General features: G+C 39.0%; 1 protein-coding gene across 13 annotated transcripts in view; it reads right to left on the bottom strand.

The window, feature by feature from the left end:
• Positions 1-27114, bottom strand: part of Celf1 (CUGBP Elav-like family member 1) — an 83837-nt gene extending 56723 nt beyond the window's left edge. For all 13 annotated transcript variants that reach the window (XM_077798079.1, XM_026399181.2, XM_026399183.2 and 10 more), the window contains exon 1: positions 26979-27114. The gene's annotated coding sequence lies outside the window, so the exon portion shown is untranslated. The remainder of the gene's footprint in view (positions 1-26978) is intronic.
• Positions 27115-27559: the final 445 nt, after the last annotated feature.

The following is a 27559-nucleotide window of genomic DNA, read 5'->3' as shown; positions in this document are numbered from 1 at the left end:
TACCCTGAGTTCAATCCCAGGTTACCCCCTGCCCACCCCCCCCCCGCCAAAAAAACCCAGCAAACTTTAATTCTCAATCACACTACCCAGGTCTCCCAGTGCAAGACAGAGAACACTGGCAATGCCCTATAAGAAAAAAAAAAAAGGAAGGAAGGAAGGAAGGAATCAAATGAAACGAAACACAGCTGGATTCCAGAAGTGGAAGCACAGCCAGACACGGTGGCATCTCAGCCTCAGCAACTTACTGAGGCCATAAGTCAAAATAAAATATTAAAAGCATGGTGGTGGTGATTGGGAATGTAGCTCAGGGGTACAGTGCCCCTGAGTTCAATCCCCACTACTGGGAAGAAAAAAAATGAGAAAAAAAGAAATTTCTTAAGTGTGTTGAAAGATATCCCAGACAGTTTCTTTCTTGCCAGGTTCTTCTTTTTTATTTTCTTTTATTTTTAAAGGTAAAGCTTCCAGTGTCCTACCTCTAATCCTACTTTGTACCTAAAGAACAGGAGGCAGGTACAGAGGGGGAAGAGATCTAAAGCATGCAGACTAAAATGAAGAAAACTGATAAAAGGCAGGCAAAGAAAGAAGCTGCAAGAGAGGCATATGAAAATGGCTACTGCCCTATACCTCAATTGATTAAAAAAAATATTAGATAAAACAAAAGACTAGCCTTCACCTAAGAAAAAAAGTGCCCATCACTGAACCACTGAAGCCTAAAATTTTTAGGTTCTCATGACAACCTAAGTCAGCACACTGCACATACTGTATATAAAGCACATATTTAGAGGCTTAACTAGTAAATTCAAAATGTGACATATGTGCAATGTGGGCGACAACATTATTCTGGGAACTTTAACTTTAAAATCTTCCAACTTTTTTTTGCAGTCCCAAAGATGATATAATAGAGTCAACTATGGAGAGGGTGTAAGCTCAAGAAAAAAAGGTACAAAGAATATAAATAGAAACAAAGAGATGAAAGACAAGAAGAAAATTCAGACTATCAGGAAAAAAAATTGTGAACACCTCTCCCACTGTGAATCAACCTGTAAATGAAGGCTTAAAAAGTAAGATTTCTGAAGACATACATCAAGATAGCATTGGGAATTTCCTTTATGTGAGCTTAGTCTAAAGAGGACATGGTCACAGAACTGACAGTTTGGCAAATGTGGCACCGACTGCACAGCAGTCTAAAGAGAACAGTGTTTTCTTTCTCTCTTCTAGGAGTTCATAGAACATGGCCATTTAAAACTAAGAAGCAATATCAGAACAAAAGGATGGCTGTGGTGTCTGGGGATTGTGAGAGGAAGACCAGACTTTAGGAAGAAAAATTAGAATTACAAACCTACTAGTAAAGAGATGTCAAGATTATGTCTCACAAAAAAAAGATGTAATACCCAATTTTCTCAGACAGTAAATGACCTGTGGGAAGGTTACCTCCACCTATCTGCCCATAAAAGCTCCGTTTTGGATGTGAGGGTGATCTGGCTGCGACATCTGTCACCCCATTGATCGCCAGGGTTGATTCGGCTGATCTGGCTGGCTAGGCGGGTGTCCCCTTCCTCCCTCACCGCTCCATGTGCGTCCCTCCCGAAGCTGCGCGCTCGGTCGAAGAGGACGACCTTCCCCGATAGAGGAGGACCGGTCTTCGATAGAGGAGGACCGGTCGTCGATAGAGGAGGACCGGTCTTCGGTCAAGGGTATACGAGTAGCTGCGCTCCCCTGCTAGAACCTCCAAACAAGCTCTCAAGGTCCATAAAAGCTCCGTTTTGACCCATGCATCTCTTTTGAAAATATTTTAAGATGTTATGGCTGCTACCTACCTTAAAAACACATTTTCTGTTAGCTCACTGATAGAGAACTTGCCTAGCATATGTCCTGGATTTCAACCCCAGTATCAAAAAGAAACAAAACAAAACAATCCACATATCCAGGCCATTTCTGTTAAATTGTTATATTGTTCTGTTAAATTTCTACTTTTCAATAAGAAATAAAAATAGTTTTGAATGTGACTATCTTCCTAACTCTCTAAAAGAATTTCTGAAATGAGACATTGAGTTTACATTGCTGATTAACAGCTTGTTAAAAAGTATTCTACTGGGCTGAGGTTGTGGCTCAGTGGTAGAGTGCTTGCCTCACATGTGTGAGGCACTGGGTTCTATTCTCAGCACCATGTATAAATTAATAAACAAAGATCCATCAACAACTTAAAAACAAATGTATGCTACTCCATGAGCCTGCATGGTGGCATACCCCTGTAATCCCAGCTACTTGGTAAACTAAGGCAAAAGGACCACAAATTTCAAGGCCAGTTTGGGCAACTTAACCATACCTTGTTTCAAAATTTAATAAAAGGTAGAATATACCTGCAACCATAGCAACTTGGGAGGCCAAGGAAGGCGGATCACAGATTTAAGACAAGCCTCAGCAATCCAGCGAGGAAGATCACAGATTTAAGACAAACCTCGGCAACCTAGCGAGGCCCTGAGCAATTTACTGGGACCCGGTCTCAAAATTTAAAATTTTAAAAAGGGATGGATAGGTATGTACCTCAGTGGTGAAGCAAGCCTACATTCAATCCCTAGTACCAAAAATAAAAATAAAAGGGCTGGGGATGTAGCTCAGTGGTAGAGCACTTACCTAATATACATGAGGCCCTGGGATCAATCCCCAGTATCACAAAAAAAAAAAAAAAGTCATACTACCACATGAAAGGAATTGCTTACAAAATAAAATTACTTCAGTACTGTCATGAGACTGAGTCTCAAAAAGCAGGAAAACTACAGGAAAAGAGCACAGCATTGGGGCTGGGGTTGTGGCTCAGTATGTGTGAGGCCCTGGGTTCGACCCTCAGGACCACATAAAAATAACTAAATAAAATAAAGGCATTTATAAAAAATAAATATTAAAAAAAAGTGCACAGCATTGTTCTGCTACTTAACAGGAGGTTCAAATAAGTTACTACCTTCGCTGAGGTTCCTAACTTGAAGTTTCCTTGGTCTATAAAATGGTGGTATGCAGCCATCTCTTAACTCTCTTGTTTATACATGTGTGTATATGTGTCTACGTCTATATCAATGTGAGATCCAACAGAGCTAGAGCTAGTTCTTTCATTACACTATACCTTAGCATACTTTCTTATCAATGACAAATATGTATAATTAATTATTTTTATATATTTTTAGTCGTTGATAGACCTTTATTTATTTATTTATATGTGGTTCTGGGAATTGAACCCAGTGCCTCACATGTGCCAGGCAAGTGCGCTACGGCTGAGCCCCAGCCTCATACAATTAATTTTTATGCAAAAATGTACTCATCAAATTAACACCAAGAATAATGACTAAATGTTTTGGAATGAATGAGGAAAAGGGAACGGTATCGATTAATGCTGGGATTGAAATATTTCTTTCAGAAACATATCATATCTGCTAATGACTAAAATATCTGATTCAATTAATTATTCTGGATGTACAACAAGTAGCACTGGTGGCTATGGAATTCTATAATATTAAAAACTCAGCCACATTTTCACTATAGCGTTCTCTACTGTGTTGAAGACAAGATAGCAAAGACTACAAACATTGCCAACAGCATTTTTACTGTAATTTCCTGGTAAGACAAAAATAAAAAATAATATTGGGAACCAAAGTCCCATTTTAGGGACATTTCAAGGAAAGAAATCTGTGATTATAAGAAATTTAAAACATTCCTACATATCTTTTTTTTAATATCTATTTTTTAGTTATAGGAATCTCTTTTATTTTTATTTGGTGCTGAGGATCAAACCCAGTGCCTCACGCTTGGTAGGCGAGCACTCTACATTTCTGCATATCTTATTAGAAAATGTATGTGTGGACTTAAACTAAAAGGTACTTTTAAAAACCTCTAGCTAATAACCTTAACTATAATAATCCACAACTACTTTTCAAGCACTTATGAAAGAACACAAAATAAAAACAGAAGCACTCACTGGTAATGAAATACTCACTAGTATTAAATAACTGAAACACTGAGCAACGTGACATTCAAAAAGTGGACCTACATGCCCATAATCCAGTTACTCCGGTGGCTGAGGCAGGAGGATTCCAAGTTCAAGGCCAACCTTGGCTACTAAGGGAAACCCTGTCTCAAAATAAAATAAAAACAGCTAAAGGCCCATTTTAGTGGTAGAACACAACAATAACAATAAAAAGAAACTAAAAATCCTTTTTCAGTGAGTAGATACAAAGAATAATTAACAAAATAATGTTAGTATAATCCCCCAAATTCACTTTTGTATAAATGTATCCACTCTATTTTGTTTATTTTTATTTGATGCTCAGGATCTAACCTAGCACCTCACACATGCTACTCTCTGCCACTGAGCTTACAGCCCTAGCCCATGTATCCACTCTAAACAATGACAAAAGCATTCACAAATACACCACAAAACAACTTGCCTATTTGGCTTTTGATTCTTTCAAAATATTTTTGAAGGCTTTTTTTTTTTTTTTTTTTTTTTTTGGTGGTACTAGGGCATTCTACCACTAAGCTACATTCCCAGCTCCTTGTAATTTTTTATTTTGACTGAATCTCATTAAGTTGCTCAGGTTAGCCTCGAACTTGTGATCCTCCTGCCTCAGTCTCCCAAACTGTTGGGATTACAGGTATGTGTCACAACACACCAAGCTTGAAATCTTTGATATTCTTTAACTCACAATTATCTCTCCTTATTAAGCACATTTTAAAGTACGTCAGACCCAATATAGCATTTATTGTTATCTCTTCTCTCCCACTTATTAAAGGACTAGTTTGTTCAAGTATGGCATTATCTTTTCAAAGATAGGCACTATAAAGTGCCTTGAAGGAATTATCTGTCTTGTCATGGCTGATAAGCAAGACTTTAATGGAGACAAACAGGCCAGTGAAAAACATTCGGGAATTGTTCTGATTTACAACCATCATTATAAAATGATGGGGGGAGGGAGAATCATCTCTTTAAAATTTGAAATCTACTGTAAAACCATCTTCTCCAAGAACTCCATCAATGGGGCATTTGTCAACTAGACATGTACCTCCACATGAGGGAAGAGGCAGCAGTTGCCTGCCCAGGATGATGCAGAAGGGATTCTTTCATTGGGTAGACAAGTTTCCCTCCAAGACCTTTCTGGTCCTTTCCTAACCTCAGGAACTGAGATTTCAATTTAAAAAGTAGAGGCAATGTGTGGATGGAAGCAGCAGAACAGAGTTGGGAAAATGTAAAGGCCTGGGCTTCTGCTTCTAAAGTGAACTTAAGGAGTTTCATTTCGCTCATTTATAAAATCAAAATTAGAGAAGGAAAATCTGAGGCTTCAAACATTCTGATCCTAGGACTTACTTCCTCTTCCTCCTATGCCACCTACCACCACTTTCTCACTGCTACACCTTACCATAATTAGGCAGCTTTTTTTAAGCCTCTAATTAATGAAACACAGAAATTAAAACCTTAAACTTTCTTTTCTATTTCTTGCTCACTGCAAAATGTGCAACATTTTATCAAGAAGTAGTTAATGCCACATAGTTCTTGATATATACTGGCTTTTCTTTGAACTCCAGTGACAGTTTTAACAGTGATAAGTTGTAAGCAAGGAGTATGTTACCATAGGGACTCACTAGGATTTCTGGAGTGGATCCAGCAGAGTTGTTTCTTTTTTTTCCTTTTTTTTTTGGTCAAAACACTTTCTGATATTCTAGATCTGACAATTCAGAAAGATGATCTAGGGGCTGAGGTTGTGGCTCAGTGGGAGAGTGTTTGCCTGGCATGTGTGAGGCCCTGGGTTCAATTCTCAGCAACACATACAAATAAATAAATTAAATCAAGGATCATCAATAACTAAAAACATATTTTAAAAAAAGATGATCTGATTTTTCTTCAGCAAGTTGCCTTCCACACCACATATGCAATTCTGAATAAATGTGAAAAACCATGTATAGGTTCTCTCTTGAAAAAGCTAAATAGTCCCCTCTCTATTCATAAACAATTAAAATACAAACTCAATATGTATGCTGTTATTTCTTTCTAAACTACCAAACTGTATGAATTTTATTATTTAGTATTCTAATTAAGACTTAAAAGTTCTCCAAACGTTAACAAATATTGGGCTTTCCTACATTATTTCATTAGAAATATATCAGACACACAAAATTATAAAAAACGAAACTGACAGTATTGGAATATAGAAGATCAAATTTAGATAAAGGTGATATAATTCAGGAAGATGAATGGTCACTCTGCTAGTGTGTAGCCACTTATCTCACTAGAGACCAGAGTTAAAAGATATGTTAGGCAAGGTGCTCTGGGGGCTGAGGCAGGAGGATTCCAAGTTTGAGGCCAGCCTCAGCAATTTAGTGACATTCTAAGCTACTTAGTGAGATCTTGCCTTAAAATTAAAAAAAAAAAAAGGAATAAGTGCCTCTGAATTCAATTCCCAGTGCCTCCCCAAAAGAAGATATCTTTTTTTAATGAACATTTTTAAAATTTTGTTCTAATTAGTTATACATGACAGAATACATTTTGACACTGTACACAGATGGAACACAACTTCTCATTCCTCTGGCTATACATGGCATAGAGTCACACCAGTAGCGTGATCATACATATTTACAGAATAAAAATGTCCAGCTCATTCCACTGTCCTTCCCATTCCCAGACCCCCCCCCATAAAAGCAGATATCTTGAAGGAAAGGTAAAATCATTTACAAATCTAATATGTGGATCTGGTTTGTCAGAGAAGGGAATCAGTCAGAATTGAAAATATTTTTCTAAGTCATAAGCTTCCTGGAACAGACTGAAGTCATTATATGAAAAAGTCTTAGCCCAGAACAAAGTTACACCAGACAAATGAATATTAAGAAACAAAAATAGCACTTCATCTTATAATAACAATCAGTTCTCTTAGGCCTGATCCACAATAACTTGAGACCTAGAAAGCACCAGAAAAAAAGCTCAAAAAAGTCCCTGTATTCATAAAAGTCTTCCACTGACCTCAAAAATTAACAACTGCAAAACCTAAATAGAAATACCATAAGAAAATACATTGAAAATCAAATTCTTAATCATTTTATAAAAGCAAAACAGTAATCTTAACCCAAAAAGGGAAAAATGAGTCTAAATAGATAGGATACACTGTTGGTCAAAGGTAAGATAGGCAACAGGCATTAAAAGAGTCCACAAGATGTTGTATCTGGTTTGGTGACATTTACTCACCTAAGCTTTCCTGTTATGTGCCCATAAGGATTTGTTTTTGTTTCTTAACCCCACCTATAACCTAAATTAGTTCAATAAAGAGGGTCTGCAAGCTTTTTTTTTTTTTTTTTTTTTGGTGATGGGGATCAAACCCAGGGCCTTGTGCACGCAAAGCACTGTATCAGCAGAACCTGCAAGCTTTCTTTTAATTGCACTTATAATGTACCCAGAAGCTATTAAATAGAAACAGTATAAAATAAAAACAATGACTATGTAACAAACATGGTGTCTTTCCATGATTATTTCTCATAAACTTTTAAAGGGAAGTGGGAAACAAAGCCCAGAGGATAGTTTTGCTACATTAGTTTAATATCAGACAGCCTAGAGGCAAAAAGGAAAGACCTATACCACAGGACACAAGAGGATGCAAATTCCTAGGTGCTTTATTCATTTTTACTACTAGTTTACAATTTCCTTGATTTCATTTGGAAAAGCGTGTCTTGGTCCAAAAAAGCAAAAAAGACCAGACTGCCAGCAGTATCAGATTCTCTTCTTCTTTTGAGCTACAGAAAACAGCCAAAATCAGGATTGTCTAGGAGCCTTCTTTGTTCAAGCAATATACAATCTGTTTCAAGATCACAGAACTTCACAAAGCCTAATCTTTACCAACTTTATGTATTTCAATGGAAGTCTCCTTACATTAAAAAAAAAAAAAAAAAAAAAACCCTCCTTGTCAATGACAGAGGGATGGGGGTTGTGGCTCAGTGGTAGAGCACTTGCCTAGCACGTGCACAGCCCTGGGTTCGATCCTTAGCACCACATAAAAATAAAGGTATTGTGTCCAACACTACAATTAAAAAATAAATAAATATTTTTTTTTTTTTTTAAAGACAATGACATAGGGTTGGGGTTGTGGCTCAGTAGTAGAGTGCTCACCTAGCAAGTGCACAGACCGAGTTCGATCCTCAGCACCACATAAAAAATTTTTCTAAAACTTTAAAAATAAATATAAAGGTACTGTGTCCATCTACAACTTAAAAGAAAAAAAAAAGATAATGACAAACAAATTCACAGAATTTTGACTTTAGGTTTTCTTCCTATTCCTAGTCCTTAATACAAAACTCAAAATACCACTGGACCAGATAGAATATTCAACAAATACTTACTAAGTATCTACTTTATGCAAGGCCCCAAGATGGGTAAACAGTATGGATTATAAAATGTCTTCTGTGTACTGCATTCACATCAATACCATACACTCATATAAAGGCATACATTGTTTACATACATACATGAAATCACAATTTGATCTCTAATATCAAATAACAACTTCTATAATTTTTCTACCTTACAAACATTCTTCCTGGTTGTATACAAATCCACATTTCAAAGCTAGCTCTTGACTCTTTTTAATTCCTGCTCATTAATTCAACAGGGAAATTTTACATTTCTCTGAATTAAAGTCTTTCAGCTTGACAAAAACCAAATGATCACAGGAAGAAAAACAATCAAATTAGAAGCACTAAACTGTCTTTCTTGGTGCTTGCCTCTCTCCCTCATTAACATTTCTCAAAGAGGAATAATACCACTGTGATGCTCCTGTTACAGATCATTCATGAAGTTACCAACTGAGCCAGACCAGACAGACTCCATCAACTGGGCACACAGCCACTCACCATTACCCTTTGTTTAAAGTCTCAACTGCATTCAACCCACATTATTGTGTTCCACTCAAGCCCATAAACATTTTTTTAAGAGGAAACAATCAGGAAACTAAAACAAATGTGTTGCTTAACTAGAAATGAAGAAAAGACCAAATTCATATGCCTCACAAACAAAAATTCTTTTAAAGTGATGGCTCATTTAAGTTTTCTATCTGAAAGAGCAGTATTATTTTATCAGTCTTATCTGCCAAAAAAAGAAAGAAAAGGCCAGGCGAGGTGAGGCATGCCTATAATCCCAGTAGCTAAGGAGGCTGAGGCAGGAAGATCACAAGTTCAAAGCCAGCCTCAGCAACTTAGTAAGGCCCTATCTCTTAATAAAATATTTTTTTAAATGGCTAGGGATGTGGCTCAGTGGTAAAGTGCCCCTAGGTTGAATCCCTGGTACAAAAAAGACTGAGGCTGTAGCTCAGTAGGAGAGTGCTTGCCTAGCATGTATGAGACACTAGGTTAGATCCTCAGTATCACATAAAATAAACAAATAAAGGTATTCTGTCCATCTACAACTACAAAAACAAAATTAAAAAGAAAACTAGTTATAAACAAATAATCATTAAAATTTGTTTTATTAAAAAAAGAAAGAAAACTCAAAATATTGATTTGACAAAGCACCAAAGAAAAGAACTCTGTACAGCAAAAGCAACAACACAAGCAAATATCTACACTACTGAAGCCAAGATCCCCAGCATCCTTTTGCCTGGCAATAAGGAGACTGTGAGAGGAAAGGGGGCTCCCGTCCAAAGAACCATGATCTCTGACATCACTAGTCTAAACTCAAATGAATTTAAGAAGGGTTATGCAGAGCTCTGTACTAAATCTTATTTAAAGGTCTTTTGGATTTAAATAACAAAAACCTCCTTCAAACTAGCTTAAGCAAAAACAGAAATTAATTAAAAGGATGTTAGAGCACACCATCTAAATTTGTGTCCTGAGTTCTATGAATTCAGGTGACCTGTTTGTTCCCCAAAGACTCGAATCTCAGTTCCAATCTCAAATACCTAGAAGAATCTGATTTGCCCAGCCTGCATTGAGGTGCCCACTCCAGGTCCAGTAAGATGTTAAAAAGTGGGGAAAAGGTGCTGAGGTTGTTGCTCAGTGGTAGAGTGCTTGCCTAGCATGTATGAAGCTCTGGGTTCTCAATCCTCAGCACCACATAAAAATCATAAACAAAAATAAAGATATCGTGTCCATGTATAACTAAAAAATATTTTTAAAAAATAAAAAAATAATGGTCCACTGACAACTAAAACAAAACTTAAAAAAAAAAAGTGGGGGTAAGGTCACAGAGTATAATGGGGGTAGGGACTATGCCTATCTCCCCCAAAAAGATACACAATACACTAAGCAATAAGGCTATTTCCATCCTCAAAAAGCTTGAAATCTCACTGAAAAAAACAAAGAGAGATATTATTAATAAAATACTAAGTCCTATAAATTGTAATGGAATTAATGAACAGAAAAGCTGAGTGGGGCATGGGAGCATAGGCCTGTAATCCCAAGACTTGGGAGGCTGAAGCTGAAGGATCACAAGTTTGACACCTGCCTGGGCAACTGAGTGAGAACTTGTCTCAAAATAAAAAATAAACTGGGCACAGCAGCACAGGCCTGTAATCTCAGTGGCTCAAGAGACTGAGACAGAAGGATCGAGAGAGTTCGAAGCCAGCCTCAGCAACAGCAAGGTTCTAAGTAATTCAGTGAGATGCTCTCTCTAAATAAAAATACAAAATAGGGTTGGGGATGCGGCTCAGTAAATAAATAAATAAATAAATAAATAAATAAATAAATAAATAGGATTGGGGATATAGTTCAATGGTACAGTGTCCCTTGGTTCAATCCCCCCCCCAAAAAAGAAAAAAATTAGCTATGACAAATAGGAATTGAACCATGAGCAGAGAGGGGCTAAAGAACATTCCTAAACACAAAATGTTAATGCTTGCTCCTTTTGTTCTTAGCCATCTGAGAAATATGGACCTAAGGAATATAATCTTTTACCACAATCAGCTTCCACCTTAAATACCCATGCTGAAAGTCTGCCATAATGCTTAAAATGACTATGTGGCTACAAAACAGTCCTACTTCATCATGCAGAAATCACCAGCTAGCAAACAAATATCAAATAGTTATAAGCATCAAGTTGTCACCACCACTCTGACTTCCTTTCTCTCCCTGGCTCCCATAGAACTCTTACTCAGACAGCACTCAGAATCAGGCAAGTACCCAATAAATGGCAAAGGTTTCTCACTAGTAATACCCCATCCAACCTAGCATGGTAAGTCAGCAGCAGCATCACCCCAGGACAGAAAGAAATACTATACTACATGCCTGCACTGTGGAAGAAGGGCTCTGGTGCAGAAAAAAGACTGTTTCCCACACACAAAAGTTGCAAACATGAATAAAACTGGGGAAAGCCTACAGTAAATTATCTGTACAAAATATAAACTAGCAAAAACTTTAACAGATGTCCAAATAATATTGGGTCAAAACAAAGTCTACTCACATTATTACCAAATATTACACATTCCCACAGTCTCTGCAAGAGCTTGCATCAATCTAGCAGGTAAAAGAACAGAAAAAAATGGTGACAGTTTCTCATTTAGCAATCTTTTGCTGAAGAATAGCAATGTTTAGATGTAAATCTGAACTACTGACCTTTCAATCCCTTGTACCAAAAAAAAAAAAACTAACAATAAAATTTTTTAAAAAATACAAAAAGGACTGGGTTCAATGGTTCAGTGTCCCTTGGTTCGATCCCCAGAACAACAACAACAAAAAAAAAAAAATTAGCTATGACAAATAGGAATTGAACCACGAGTAGAGAGGGGCTAAAGAACATTCCTAAACACAAAATGTAATGCTTGTAAATCTAAACTACTGACCTTTCAAAATTAAAAAGTATAATACTACAAAATTAAACAGATTTGAAACCAAAAAGTTTCTTTTTGTACAACCTCCAAACTAAAGTCATTTCCCCTCAAAAATAAAGTTTCAATGGAATGTTAATTTGGGAGGGTAAGTAAAAATTACTCAACCCCATTTCATCAAAGGTGAATATAGCTATCACAAAGTTAATGAACAGGGGCTAGGGATGTGGCTCAAGCGGTAGTGCGCTCTCCTGGCATGCGTGCGGCCAGGGTTCGATCTCAGAACCACATACAAACAAAGATGTTGTGTCCGCCAAATACTAAAAAATAAATATTAAAATTCTCTCCCTCTCTCTTACTCTCTCTTTAAAAAAAAAAAAAAAAAGTTAGTGAACAGATCTTTCTAAAGCCACACTCTTGTACCTATGAACACATCACAAAGATGGCACATTCAAACCAATTAAATGAAATCCCTCCAGTATCTAAATGCAACCACTAAACTAGAACTCACCATTCTACTTCACATTTGCTGACATATTTAAAACAATTTTTTTTAGTTGTCAAAAGACCTTTATTTATTTATTTATATGTGGTGCTGAGAATCGAACCCAGTAACTCACGCATGCCAGGCAAGTACACTACCACTGAGCCACAACCACAGCCCAGCTACCATTTTTTTTAAAGTGGAGGCAAAGAAAACTCAGCGTATTAAAGACGTTTTGAAAAATCAGTCCATTTCTAATAAGGCAAGGAGACAAGGTTGGTCAATTCAGTGTCACACAGAACTTCATAAAGCTCTGAGTCAAAATGCTTTAAATAATTTAGGATACTGAAATATACTCAGCCTCCTTTAATTAGGCTTTCTTATGCCTTGAAGGGGAAAAAAAAGGTACGATTTTTTAAAAAGTGTTTTTTTAGTTGTAGATGAACACACTGTATCTTTATTTTTATGTGGTGTGAGGATCTAACCCAGTGCCTCACACATGGGAGGTTAAGTGCTTTACCACTGAGCTCTAGCCCCAGCCCACAATTTTTTTTAATATTTACTTTTTAGTTTCTTAGGTGGACACAATATCTTTATTTTTATGGGGTGTTGAGGATCGAACCCAGCGCCCCGTGCATGCCAGGCAAGCGTGCTACCGCTTGAGCCACATCCAAAGCCCCCACGATTTTAATACAACTTTTCATTCATGAGATTCATGGTTTCTGTATAAAAATTAGAAAATAAATATGAAGGGGAAAAAAATCACCCATAACCTACTTCTCAGAGAAAATTTTAGAAGTTCCTTAGAGTTGGGCATGGTCGTTTATGCCTATAATCCCAGCAAGGCAGGAGGATCTCAAGTGAGGACAGCCTTGGCAATTTGGCACTGTGCGTACATACATAAATAAATAAGGCTGGGGATACAACTGAATGGTAAAGCACAAAAGTTCAACCCCCAGTACTGCAAGGGGCGGGGGAAGTTCCTTAACAGAAAGAATATGGAAAGTCATGGGCTGGGGTTGTGGCTCAGTGGTACAGCACTTGCCTAGCATGCGTGGGGCACTGGGTTCAGTTCCCAGCACCATATACAAATAAATAAAATAAAGGTCCATCAATAACTAAAAAGTATTAAAAAATAATATGGAAAGTCAAAATGGCATGTCTACTGGACATAAAACGTAACTAAAACTGTTTACGAGTCTAGAACTCACTTTAAGTTTAAAATAAATATAAACACATAGCTTCCACAGCATATAACTACAGAATACTCCAGAACAGTACTGCTAGTTAATTCCATATGAAAATTTTTAGTTTAAGGAGATTCTAATAGCTAATTTTATTTTTTATTGATTTTATATTTTTTTAAATACACAACAGTAGAATGCCTTACAATCCTTATTACACATACATAGCACAATTTTTTGTATCTCTGTATATAAAGTATGTTCACGTCAATTTATGCCATCATATATGTACTTTTCTTGCATTACAATTCTTAATACACATATTAAAAAATTCCACAATTTTTCATAACTCTGTTTGTATATAAGATATGTTGACACTCAATTCAAGTCTTCATACATGTACTTTGTATAAGGATCACATTCCACCATCCTTGCTAATCCTCTTCCCCCTCCTTTTCCCTCCCACCCCTCTTCCCCATCTAGAATTAATCTAATCCTCCCATGCTCTCCCTCCTTACCCCACTATGAGTCACCCCCCTTATATCAGAGAAAACATTTGGCGATAATTTTATGACAAGAACAAAGTTACAATCACAAAGATCTCATTAAGAAAACTGTCTTTAGGGGGCTGGGGATGTGGCTTAAGTGGTAGCGCGCTCGCCTAGCATACCTGAGGCACTGGGTTAGATTCTCAGCACCACATAAAAATAAAGATGTTGCGTCCACCTAAAACTAAAAACTAAATATTTAAAAAAAAGAAAAAGAAAAAGAAAACTGTCTTTAGGGGCCACAGTTGTGGCTCAGTGGGCAGAGCGCTTGCCTAGCATGCATGAGGCACTGAGTTCGATCCCCAGCACCACATAAAAAAATATGCAAATAAATTGGTATTGTGTCCATCTACAACTAAAAAAAAGAAAAGAAAACTGTCTTTAGTCTAGTGCGGTGGTGCACATCTGTAATCCCAGCAATTCAGGAGGCTGAGGCAGGAGGAGTTTGTAAGTTCAAAGCCAGCCTCAACAACTTAGCAAGGCCCTAAGCAACTTAGCGAGACCCTGCCTCAAAAAATTAAAAACGGGCTGGAGGGCTGGGGCTGTAGCTCAGTGGCAGAGCACTTGACTCACATGTGTAAAACACTGGGTTCAATTCTCAGTGTCACATAAAAATAAACAAAACAAAGGCATTCTGTCCATCTACAACTACAATTAAAAAAAAAAAAAAAAAGCAGGGGTGGGGGGCTGGAGTTGTGGCTCAGCAGTAGAGCGCTCACCTAGCACGTGAGAGGCCCTAGGTTCGATCCTCAGCACCACATAAAAATAAATAAATAAATAAATAATAAAGAGATTATGTTCAACTACAACTAAAAAATAAATAAATGAAAATAAATAAAAACAAAAAGCAGGGGTCAGGGGTTAGGGATGTGGCTCTGTAGTTAAGTGTCAACCCCAGGTACATAAAAAAGAAAAAACTGTCCTTAGTAAACTACACAACTCAGATAAACATTCTGGATACAGCACATGCCTGTAATCTCAGATACTCAGGAAGCCTAGGCAGAAGGATCGTAAATTCAAGGTCAGCCTGGGAAACTTAATGAGAGCCTGTCTCAAAACAAAAAGGATTGGATTGGAAATACAGCTCTATGGTAGAGTGCCCCTGGGTTCAAATCTTTATACTGAGGGAAAATAAATATTGATAAAATATAGTTTACAAAACAAATAAATTTAAATAAACAAATTAAAAATTTCATTTACATTTTAACTCTAAATGTTAGAGTCCCCCTTTCCCTAATTCTGGTCACCTAATTAAACTAGGAAGAGACCTAGTCTCAAAATAAAAAATAAAAAAGAACAAACATAGTGGTGCACACCTGTAGTCCCAACAATTTAGGAGGCTGAGACAGGAAGATTTCAAGTTTGAGACCAGCCTCTATTAGAAACCCTATTTATTCATTTGTTTGTTTAAACACAGAAGCTTATTTAGTAGACTCTCACGTGAAAAAAAGACAATGATGATGAATCTAGAAAACCATATTATCAAGTATTCCACAAAGAACAATGAGATAAAAGATTCTATGGGGTTGTAAATCAGTGGTAGAGCACTTGCCTAGCATGTGTGAAGCACTAGGCTCAATCCTCAGTACTGCATAAAAATAAATAAATAAATAATGTGTCTATCCACAATTTAATTTAAAAAATTTAAAAAGATTCTATGGGGAAGAATAACTTGTTTAACTTGTTTAGCTAAATATTTCAGATGAATGTACTGAACTTCAAGAAACAAGTATCCTTTAAACATACATATATATATATATATATATACATGCAAAACAAAATACACCCAAAAGGACCAGGCGAGTCGGAGATAGTGATTCACACCTGTGAACCCAGAGACTCAGGAGGCTAAGACAGAAGGATCAACTTAGTGAGGCTTTAAACCACTTAGCTCTGTCTCCAAAAAAAAAAAAAAAAAAAAAACGTCAGGGATGTGGTGAAATGAAGTGCACATAGGTTCAGTCCCAGGCACCAAAAAAAGGCAGGGAACCAAACAAGATGGTGCATGTCTTTGATCCCAGTTGCTCAGGAGGCTGAGGCAGAAGGATCCCCAATTCAAGGTCAGCCTGGGAAATTTAGAAAGACCCTGTCTCAAAAAATGAAAAGGTCTGGAGACATAGCTCAAAGGGCCAGTAACTCTGGGTTTAATCCACACACACACAACACCCAAAAGGGACATTTTACTTCCTCTATATGGCACTGCTAGGCTTTTTACATGTTATTTATTTTACCTGGTTGACCACATTACTGACATATGAGGTAAGCAGTATGTCTACTGTAACTGATGGAAAAAGAAAATAGCAGTACCAACACTGTCTCAGTATTCAGTGCCTAGCATAAATTACCTCCAATTAATTCTCCCATTACCATGTCAGGTAAGCATCTCCACTTTAAAGAGAAGAAAACAGACCCAGAAATGTTAAGGTCCCGTTGGTAATACAATCATTAAATCTAATATGCTAACCTTCCTCAGATGTTTATAAACCCCATTCAAGTCATATCTTTTTTTTTTTAAGTACTGAGGAATGAACACAAGGTCACTTAACCCCTGAGCCACATCCCCAGCCCTTTTTATATTTTATTTAGAGACTGTCTCAGTAAATTACTCAGGGCCTCACAAAATTGGTGAGGCTGGCTCTGAATTTGTGATCCTCCTGCTTCAGCCTCCAGAACCGTTGGGAATTACAGGCATGTGCCACTGTGCCCAGCTAATTCCCTAGATTTTTTTTTTAAGATGTTGACAGACCTTTATTTTATTCATTTATTTATATGTGGTGCTGAGAATCAAACCCAGTGCCTCACACTTGCAAGGCAAATGCTCTACAACTGAGCCACAATCCCATCTGATAATTCCCCATATTTTTAATAAAAATTTTCTTGTTTCTACTTGACTTGCCTTTTGACTATGTCAAGTATACCTCAGCATTTGTAGCAAAAATACATACATAAATTTATGATTATATTAATAGCAGTCAACTTTGGGATGTTAGAAATTTCATTCCCAGAAAGTCTACAAAATCAGCTCAGGAGGCTGAGGCAAGAGGATCATGAGTTCAAAGCCAGCTTCAGCAAAAGTGAGGCATTAAACAACTCAGTGAAATCCTGTCTCTAAATTAAATACAAAACAGCGCTCAGGATATGGATCAGTGCGAGTGGCCCTGAGTTCAATTCCCGGTACACGCCCCCCCCCCCAAACAAAAGAAAGGCTACAAAGTTAATCTCTAGTCAAAATTAAACTTGTGAAATACCTGAACTTCCATGATACATTCTAACTATTACCAAAAATAATCAGGCATAAAAGAATAGTTTTTAACCAAAGGCTATTTGAAGAAAGGGTATTATGTTCTCCTGACACTAAAATAAAGACTTATGTGTTAAGTACTCTAAGGGCTGTAATACCTCTATGGGACTAAAGGGTCAATGAAATTAAACTTCCAAGACCTGAGGTTTAATATTAAACTCCCACTATTACTACAGAGGAGGAAACTGGAAGGGGAATCTAGATCCAAAAAGCATAAACAATTAAGCAGACCAAAACCAGCAGTAAGTCTTATTTTAGCCTTGCATGGTGGTGCATGCCTGTAATCCTAGTGGCTCAGGAGGCTGAGGCAGGGGGATCTCTAGTTCAAGGCCCTAAACAACTCAGTCTCTAAATAAAACATAAAAAGGGCTGGGGGTCTGCAGTTGTGGCTCAGTGCTTGCCCAGCATATGTGAGGCACTGGGTTCAATCCTCAGCACCATTTTTAAATAAATAAATAAATAACAAGGTTATCATGTCCTTCTACAAAATATTAAACAAACAAAAAAAGGGGCTGGGGATGTGACTCGTGGTTGCGTGCTTCTCAGTGGTAAGTGCCCCTGTGTTCAATCCCTGGTACCAAAAAAAAAAAAAAAAATTTTCTCATTATGGTGATGCACTCTTGTAATTCCAGCTACTCAGAGACTGAGGCAAGAGAATCTACAAAGTTCAAGGCCAGGTTGGGTAACTTAGTAAGATCCTCAAAATAAAAATTAGAAGAAAAGGATCTGGGGTTGCCACTCAGTGGTAGAGCCCTTGCCTAGCATGTGAGGCACTGGGTTCGATTCTTAGCACTGCATATAAATAAATGAACAAAATAAAGGCCCATCAACATAAAAAAAATAGAAAAGGTGTTGGGTGCAGTGACACAAGCCTATTGGGAAGCTAAGACAGGAGGATATCTGGTTTGAGGCTAGCCTCAGCAATTTAGTAAGATCCTCAGCAACTTAGGGAGACCCTGTCTCAAAATAAAAAATAAAAAAGAACTGGGAAAGCAGCTCAATGGTAGAGCAACCTTGGATCCAATCCCTAATAGAAAAATAAATAAAATTTTTTAAAAAGAATTTTTTAAAATTTGTTACAAATAAAAAGGGCTGAGGATGTAGTTCAGTGATAGAATGCTCCTGGATTCAGTCCCCAATACCACCCAAAAATAAAACAAAGTCTTTTACGTAACTGGAGGATACTCTAAACAGCTTTGTTCATACTACAACAAACAGAAGCTTATGACTATCTTCAAAATGCTCTTAACCTAAAAGTATTATTAATTCTAACTAGACCATTAATGCCAAGGTTCTGTAAATACATCTGCACATAATACGGAATACCTGAGATCAGTCCACCCCTCCTACAAAATCCATTCATATGAGGTTTGAGGCTATAGTTTCATGGTAGAGAGCTTGCTTAGCATATGCAAGGCCCTGAGTTCAATCCCTAGAACCAAAAAATAAAATAAAATCTATTCACACAGCTATAAAACAAAGGCAGAAACTTGCTAATTCTTGTTCTCTTGATACTTTTTGAAAACACTACACAGTCAAAGATTGGTAATTATCATTGAAATAGAAATTAGAAAGTATGCTATAAACTATTATTTGGGTTACTGTTATGTACTTCTACACAGACACACTTGAATCTTCAGGTTTGAATATGTCAGTGGACATTCCTCTGGGATTGGCAATCCATATGAAAACAATTAATTCTGATCAACTCAATAATTTTTATAAAATCTACAAAAGAAAGCAAGATAGCAAAATAAAAAAACTCCCTGACCTCAAGAAGCAATACAGTCATAAAATGGAATGTGCCGGGCTGGGGATGTGGCTCAAGTGGTAGCGCGCTAGCCTGGCGTGCATGCGGCCCGGGTTCGATCCTCAGCACCACATACAAACAATGATGTTGTGTCCGCCGATAAATTAAAAAATAAATAAATATTAAAATTCTCTCTCTCTCTTCTCTCCCTCTCTCTTTAAAAAAAAAAAAATGGAATGTGCCTAGATGCATGCTACAACATACACAGGCCTTTGAAAAACATAATAATGAAACAGGCCAAACACAACAAGGACAAATATGCATGATTCTAGTTACATGAAATATTTAGAAAAGGCAAATTCATAGAGAAGAAAATAAATTTCAGGTTACCACAGGCTGGTGTAAGAGACGGTGAGCTGTGCAATGGTTTCAGAGTTTCTGTTTATGGCGATAATTTCAAAATTGAATTTAATTAATGTCACTGAATTGTACATTTCAAATGATCAAGATGAACTAAGTGTAACACATAAAACCCTGAAAAGAAAATCAAAAAGAAAAACTTTATGACCCTGGATTTGATAATGCTGTTATGGATATGACTCCAAAAACACAGACAACAAAAGCAAAAATGAACAATGGGACTACATTAAATTTTAAAACCTTGCCAGGTGTGGTGGCACAAGCCTATAATCCCCCCAATTCAAGAAGCTGAGGTAAGAGGATCCCAAGTTCCAGGCCAGCCTCAGCAAATCAGTGAGGCCCTAAGCAACTCAGCCAGACCCTGTCTCTAAATAAAAAATAAAAAAGGTTGGGGGATGTGGCTTAGTGGTTAAGTGCCCCTGGATTAAACCCTAGGGACCAAAAAACGGAACAAAACTTAAAAACCTATGTGTATCAAAAGATAAATCAACAGATGAAAAGGCAACTGAAAGAAGGGGGAAAAGGGCTGGGATTGTGGCTCAGTGGTAAAGCGCTTGCCTGGCACATGTGAGGCTCTGGGTTCAATCCTCGGCACCATATAAAAATAACATAAAGGTCATTGTGTACACCTACAACTGAAATAAATATTAAAAAAAAAATGGGGGAAAACAGCCTCCTTTGCAAGTCTATAATCCCAAGGGCTCACGAGGCTGAGGCAGTAAGGTAGCAAGCTGAAAGCCAGCCTCAGCAATGAGAGAGGTACTAAGCAACTCCGTGAGACCCCATCTCTAAAAATATACAAAATGGGGCTAGGGACTTGGCTCAGTGATTGAGTGCCCCTGAGTTCACCCCCATCCCCCAAAATGGGGAAAAAGCCAGCAGTAGCTACAAGCCTGTAATCCCAGTGGCTCGGATCAGATAGGGAGGCTGAGGCAGGAGGTTCACAAGGTCAAAGCCAACCTCAGCAATTAATCAATCAATCAAGCAATCAATCAATCAATAAAGCAAGGCCCTAAGCAACTCAGTGAAACCCTATCTCTAAATAAAATACAAAATAGAGCTGGGGATGTCGCTCAGAGGTCCAGTGCCCCTGAGTTCAATCCCTGGTACCAAAAATAAAGAATGGGGGGGAAAATCTGTACGTTATATAACCATAAGGGGTTAATATAATACTCAGAAAATAATAATTCCTGAAACTCGACAATAAAAAAAACACCCTTGTGGTGACGGGGACCAAACCCAGGACTTTGCACGTGCTATGCAAGCACTCTATCACTGAACTTACTACATCCCCAGAGAAATAATACAATTTAAAAATGGGCAAAGGACTTGAACAGACATTACTCTAAAGATGTCAAACAAAAGGGCTGGGGTGTGGCTCAGTGGTAGAGTACTTGCCTAGAACGCATGAAGCACTGGGTTCGATCCTCAGCACCACATAAAAATGAAATAAAGATATCGTGTCCACTTCCAACTAAAATATAAATATTTTTAAAAAAGATGTCAAACAAAAAGTTCAAATTCAATATCACTTATCTTCAGAGATGCAAATCAAAACCATAAGAGAGTGTCACATGCCTGTAATCCAGTGACTCAGGAAGCTAACCCAGAGGACTGCAAATTCAAGGCCAGTCTCAGCAATTCTGCAAGACCCTCAACAACTCAGTAAGACCCTATCTCAAAATAAAAAATACAAAGGACTGGGGATGTAGCTCAGTGATAAAACCCCTCTGGGTTCAGTCCTCAGCACCAAAAACAAAAACCCACAGAGTAATTACCTCACACCCATTAGGATGGCTATCAAAACAAAACAAAGCTAGAAACATATGATGTAGAGGATATGGAGAATTAGGAAGCCCTGTGCAAGATAGTGGGATCATAAAATGCTATAGCTGCTATTGAGAACAGTATGAGAGTTCAAGTAGGATTACCCTATGACCCAGCAATCTCATTTTCTGGCATATACAAGTTGAACATCCCTAATCCAAATAGCCAAAACGATCAAACTCTGAACTTTATGAGTGCCAACATGTCACCACAAGTGGAAAATTTCACATTTAATTTGGTATGATAAATCACAATCAAAATTCAGGCACACCTTATTTATAAAAATAATGTGTTTGGGCTGGGATATGGCTCAAGCGGTAGTGCACACGCCTGGCATGCGTGGGGCACTGGGTTCGATCCTCAACATCACATAAAAATAAAATATATAAAGACATTGTGTCCACCTAAAACTAAAATATTTTTTAAAATGTGTAAAATTATCTTCAGGCTATGTGATAAGGTATATATGAAACATAAATGGACTCAGGAGACTGAGGCAGGAATATCACAAGTTCAAGGCCAGCCTCAGCAAACTGGCAAGACCCTAAGTGACTTAGTGAGACCCTGACTCAAAATAAAAAGTAAAGAAAACTGACCTGGGGATGTGGCTCAGTGGTAAAGTGCCTCTGAGTTCAATCCCTAGTACCAAAAGAAAAAGAAAAAAAAAAAAAAAAAACAAAACCTCATGTTTAGACTTACATGCCATCCCCAAGACATCTCATTATGTGTATGCAAATATCAATAAAGTCCAAATCACAAAACACTTCTGATCCCAAGCATTTACATAAGGAATATCGAACGTATAACCAAAAAGATTAAAAAACAAGAAGTCAGGTGTGGTGTCGCACACCAAGAACTCAAACAGAAGCCTATGTTCATAGCAGCACTGTTCATAATAGCCAAGAGGCAAAAACAACTCAAACTTCCATCAATGGATGCAGCAAATAAACAAAAAGTGGACTCCATATAAATATGGACTCCATATAATGGAGTCTCAAAAAGAAAAAAGTTCTGTCAAGTGCTACAATATGGATAAACCTTGAGGATATCAAGCTATGTGAAATAAAAAAGAAAAGCATTTTATGATTCCACTTATAAGGTATCTAAAGTACTCAAATTCATAGAAACAAAAAGAAAAGTGGTTACCAGGGACTGAAGGGCAAAGGAAAAGAGTTTTTTTCAAAGGGATATACAATTTCAGATCTACAAGATCTTTCCAGACTTCTGGAAATCTTTTTGCCAACAATGTGAATGTATTTTTTTAAAAATACATATATATATATATATATATATATATATATATATATATATATATATATTTTAGTTGTAGATGGACACAATATCTTTTTTGTTTTATTTATTTTTAAATATTTATTTTTTAGTTGTGTTGGACACAATATCTTTATTTAATTTCTTTATTTATATGTGGTGCTGAGGATCAAACCCAGGGACTTGCATGTGCATAGGTGAGTGCTCTACCACTGAGCCACAATCCCAGCCTGTTTTATTTATTTTTATGTGATGCTAAGGATCAAACCCAGGGTCTCACACATGCTAGGCAAGTGCTCTACCATTGAGCCACAAACTTAGCCCGTGAATGTACTTTACTACCACACAACTGTACACTTTAAAATGATTAGGAAAGCTAGGTACAGTGGCCCATACCTATAATCACAGCAACTTGGGAGGCTGAGGTAGGAGAATCACAAGTTCAAAGCCAGTCTCAGCTACCTAGCAAGGCACTAAGCAACTTAGGAGACACTGTCTCATAGTAAAAAGGGCTGGGCATTTAGCTCAGTGGTTAAGTGCCCAAGGTTCAATCCCCAGTATCAAATAATAAAATAAAGCACATCGTGCTCTTAAGCATTTTTATTCATAAATTAATTACAAATTAATAAATAAATGCCAAGTTGCTAAGATTACAGGCATACACACCACTCCCAGGAAATGGGTGAATTGTATCTCAAAAGGTTTTTGTGTGTGTGTGGGGGGGGGGATACTGGGGATAGAACTCAGGGCCTTGTGTGTATAGAAGGCAAGCACTCTACCAACTGAGCTACATCCCCAGCTGTTTGGGTTTTTTTCCAGTTGTAGTTGGACACAATTCCTTTATTTATTTTTATGTGGTGCTGAGGATCGAACCCAGCCCTCAATAAAACTCTTAAAAAAAAAAAAAGTGCTTCACAAAATGCTATCATTCACTGGTTTAAAGAGAACAGAGCAATTTGTTATAAGTACCCAAAACCCTGCTTAGAGGAGCCTATGCTCCTGCTTCTTCCAAGTGACAGTTCTTCTCTTTCCACCACTATCATCTTTTAACTGCCTAGTTCCTATTTAGGTTCAGATTCACAGGAAAATAGTTAAAGAAGCTGCAGAGGCAGTCAAGGAAAGGGGAAAGGAATTCAGTACTTAGCTTTACATTTAGTAGCAGAGCCCAAATCTTTATTAAACACACACACACACCACATATACACAATAAGGTCTCTGCCACTTTCTTTTCCTCCTCTTGAAGCCCATCACACGTTTAAAAGGATTTCTCTGTTCCTGTGCTGCTTTACCCATCTACCTCATACGTGGATCTTTTTTTTTTTTTTTTTTTTTGAGTCCCAGAGATTTAACCCTGGGGTGCTTTATCACTGAGCTACACACCCATCCCTTTTTTAATTTTGAGACAGGTCTTGCTGAAAGCCTTGCTAAATTGCTGAGGTTGACCTTAAAGCTGCAATCCTCCTGTCTCAGCCCCTTAGGAGTCACTGGGATTACAGGCATGTGCGACCATGCCCAGGTATGGCATGGTTTGTTTTAGCAACCACTCAAAATGGAATTCTATATTTAATAGCTTCCACAGAGCAGGTCACAGTGGCACATGCCTGTAATTCCAGCGACTCAGGAGGCTGGGGCAGGAGGATCCCAAGTTCTGGGCCAGCCTCAGCAACTTAGTGAGACCCTGTCTCAAAATTTAAAAGGGGAGGAGCTGGGAATGTGGCTCAAGTGGTAGCGCACTTGCCTAGCATGCGTGCGGCCCGGGTTCAATCCTCAGCACCACATACAAACAAAGATGTTGTGTTCACTGAAAACTAAATAAATAAATATTAAAATTTTAAAAAAATTTAAAAGGGGAGATTCATGGCTGGGGGTGTAGCTCAGTGGTAAAGTACCCTTGGGTTCAATCCCCAGAACCAAATTAAAAAATAAATAAATTTAATATCTATTATTAAATCTTAAAACATGCCAGGTGTGGTAGCACACACCTATAATCCCAAGGGCTCAGGAGGCTAAGGCAGGAGAATCATGAGTTCAAAGTCAGCCTCAGCAACTTAGCAAGGCCCTAAGCAACTCGGCGAGATCCTGTCCCTAAATAAATTACAAAAAGAACTGAGGATGTGACTCAATGGTTAAGTACCCCTGGGTTCACTTCCCACTACCTAAAAAAAAAATCTTAAAACCCACCATGAAACTCTGACTAAAGCCTACTTTGGTAAGTAACACATCTATAGCATATAAAAAGGATGAACAAGATAAAAACCAAATATTAACAATCACCTCTGAGTAGTGGGATTATGGCTGAGTTTCCTTTTTGACTTATCTCTACTTTTTATAATGAATCTGTAACTTGTTAATATTTTTTTAGTTGTAGATGGACATAATACCTTTATTACTTTATCACTTTTATGTGGTGCTGAAGATGAAACCCAGTGCCTCATACATGCTAGTCAAGTGCTCTACCACTGAGACACAGCCCTAGCCCTGTAACTTCTGCAGTAAGAAAAAAATTCATTCTGGCTCCCAATTTCACTGTCTGCCTATCATAACACAGATACTTTCACACGTTACTGCATGGAAGGGGAACTAGCACCATGTGAGACAGACACCATTTCCTTCATATTGCATATTAAAATAAACCAAATAGCTGACTAACATGGTTAGGGTAACTGACATAAGATTACAATTCATGTCTTCTAAATTTAAGCCCAGAGCCCTTTCCATTCCACCATATCTCAAAGGGCAATTTGCATTATTGCTCATGATACTTTAAAAAAAAAAAGGCAAAACAAACCTCTGCTAAAAGACTGTTTTAAGAATATTTGCTATGTAACCTTGGGCAAGTAAGTCACTTACTTCTGAAGCCCTCAGTTTCCTCCTCTGAAAAGTGAAAGGTTTGGAAAACATCTCTTAATAGTCCTCCTGCTAATGGATCGCAAATCTAGACCCTATCTTCAGAGAAGAAAACCCAAAGGGAAAAAATGAATGTTAAGAGAGAAGTGGAGGCCTACGTTCTGGGGCCAAGGACCATTCTTAATGGAAACAGGTGGTGGACAGTCATGAGGAAAGAACCACTAGGGGAACCATAAGCTTCCTGGTTAAAGCAACAGCTGAAAGCTCCAGATTTGCTTTACCAACAGCACTGCTTCTATCCTGGCTAAAAGTCATGATTAGAAATTCCACACTCCCTAAGTAAATCTAGAAAAATATAAAAATTACCTTGGGGAGAAAAATCACTACAGCAATAGTTAGTGCATGCTATTTTAACTCCGTGGTTTTCAAAGTGAACTTTAATGTTAAAACGGAAAAAAACATTATTAATTCTATAAGAAGACCCCTTCATTCTCGTCAAGGATTTGCAGAGAACCTGAAACTTAAGAGTTTGGAAAAGGTGAAAGAATGCAATTAAATCCTCTCCAATTCACACAGAACCAAAGACAGTGAAAAGACCTTTAAAACGCGAAGTTCCTATAAAAGATTCATTGGGTATTTGTAACCTCTCAAACTACAGACATCATCAAGCATCTCATGCTCTCTCAAAAACTGTTAAACAGCCTTTTTACCCCACAGTAATGAACGTACAGCATCAACTCTGCTGACGAGAAAGCGATTCCATTTTGCTCAAACAGACTCCGATCAAAACCTCACCACCTTCCCCTCCACTATGGGAATGAACCCAAACCAATAAGAAGCTCCTTAGAGGATATGCAATGATCTCAGAGAATTAAAACAACATCCTGCCCGAAGGACCACAATCAAAACAGCACCGACTTGAAATCCAAAGCCAGGTCCCTGGCGAAGAAAGCGCTTTAATGTGCTCTCCACGTCCCCGGGTGCGAGTTTCCAGCTCGACTACTAGGCCGTGACTGGGTGAGCACCTGATGTTGGGGGGAGGGCGAGCCAAGGCGCTAGCCGATCTGGGGCAAGGAACAGGGGGCTCTCGAGGCTCGGAGAAGGGCTACCCTCTAAGAGGAGGATCCTGGGGTGCCCCAGGGCAGAGGACAAGGAACACGTGGGGCGGAAGGGTCAAGGAAGGGGTGTGCGGGGCAAGCAGCCTGGATCCGGCCAGGCGGCTGGAAAGGAGGACGGAACTGCTCCTGGGCAAGGAGCTAACCGCTGTGGGTTGTGAGGATGAAGGCAAAGGGCGCGGGGAGAGGTGTAAGGCCACGAGGAAGGCGGGTCTCTCTCGGCGCAGGGGCACGCGCCAGGCGAGCGCGGCGGGACCCGGGATGCCAGGGACCCCGACGCGCGGGAGATCACGGCCCTGCCTCCGGGGCGCGGGGAAAGAGGAGCGACCGCACCCGGAGGGCCCTGTGACCCGCTGCCGCCCGAACCGGACCCGCCCCACGGCGCCTCCCTCCAGCCTCCGCTCCCTCCCTCCGTCCCGCGGCCCGTTATTCCCTAGTCCCCACACTCACCAGCGGCTGCACCTGAGCCTGCCGCTGCCTCAGCTGCTGCCTGCGCCTCCGCAGCCGCCGCCGCCGCCGCCGCCTCGCTGCTGAGGCCGAGTCCCGGGGGAGCCTCCGCGTCCCGCCGCCGCTGCCGCTGCCGCCAGAGCAGAACACCCCAAAATGGCGGCACTTCCGGCACCTACCACCAGCGGGGAGGGCCGGGGAGGAGGGGGAGGACAGCGAGGGGGAACGTACCACCGCGGGCCGAGTGAAGCGCGGCTCAGGGGCGGGCCGAGCGTCGGCGCTGCAGCGCCCCCTCGGGCTGGGGAGTGGAGAAGCAGTCGCGCCGAACCCCCACCCCCACTTCCACCCCCCCTCGCCACCGCGGGCGGAGCCCTCAACCTAGGGAGCTGCAGGGTAGCATCTCTTTGTCTAGGAGCTCTACTGGAAGGTAGACCCAGGTTGGGAATATACAGTTCTCTCCTCTGTGCACCGTACCCGCAGGGCTTTGAATGACCCTGGTGGGCAAGCAGCGGTGCATACACGGAATGTACACTTAATAAAATATCCGATGAATGAATGAATAGTGTTTGGCCAGAATTGGTCAC

This window comes from Urocitellus parryii, chromosome 4, assembly GCF_045843805.1.
Source record: "Urocitellus parryii isolate mUroPar1 chromosome 4, mUroPar1.hap1, whole genome shotgun sequence".
Lineage (NCBI taxonomy): Eukaryota > Metazoa > Chordata > Mammalia > Rodentia > Sciuridae > Urocitellus > Urocitellus parryii.
The sequence above is the reverse complement of the archived record's forward strand: the minus strand, read 5'-3'. Positions and strand labels throughout refer to the sequence as shown.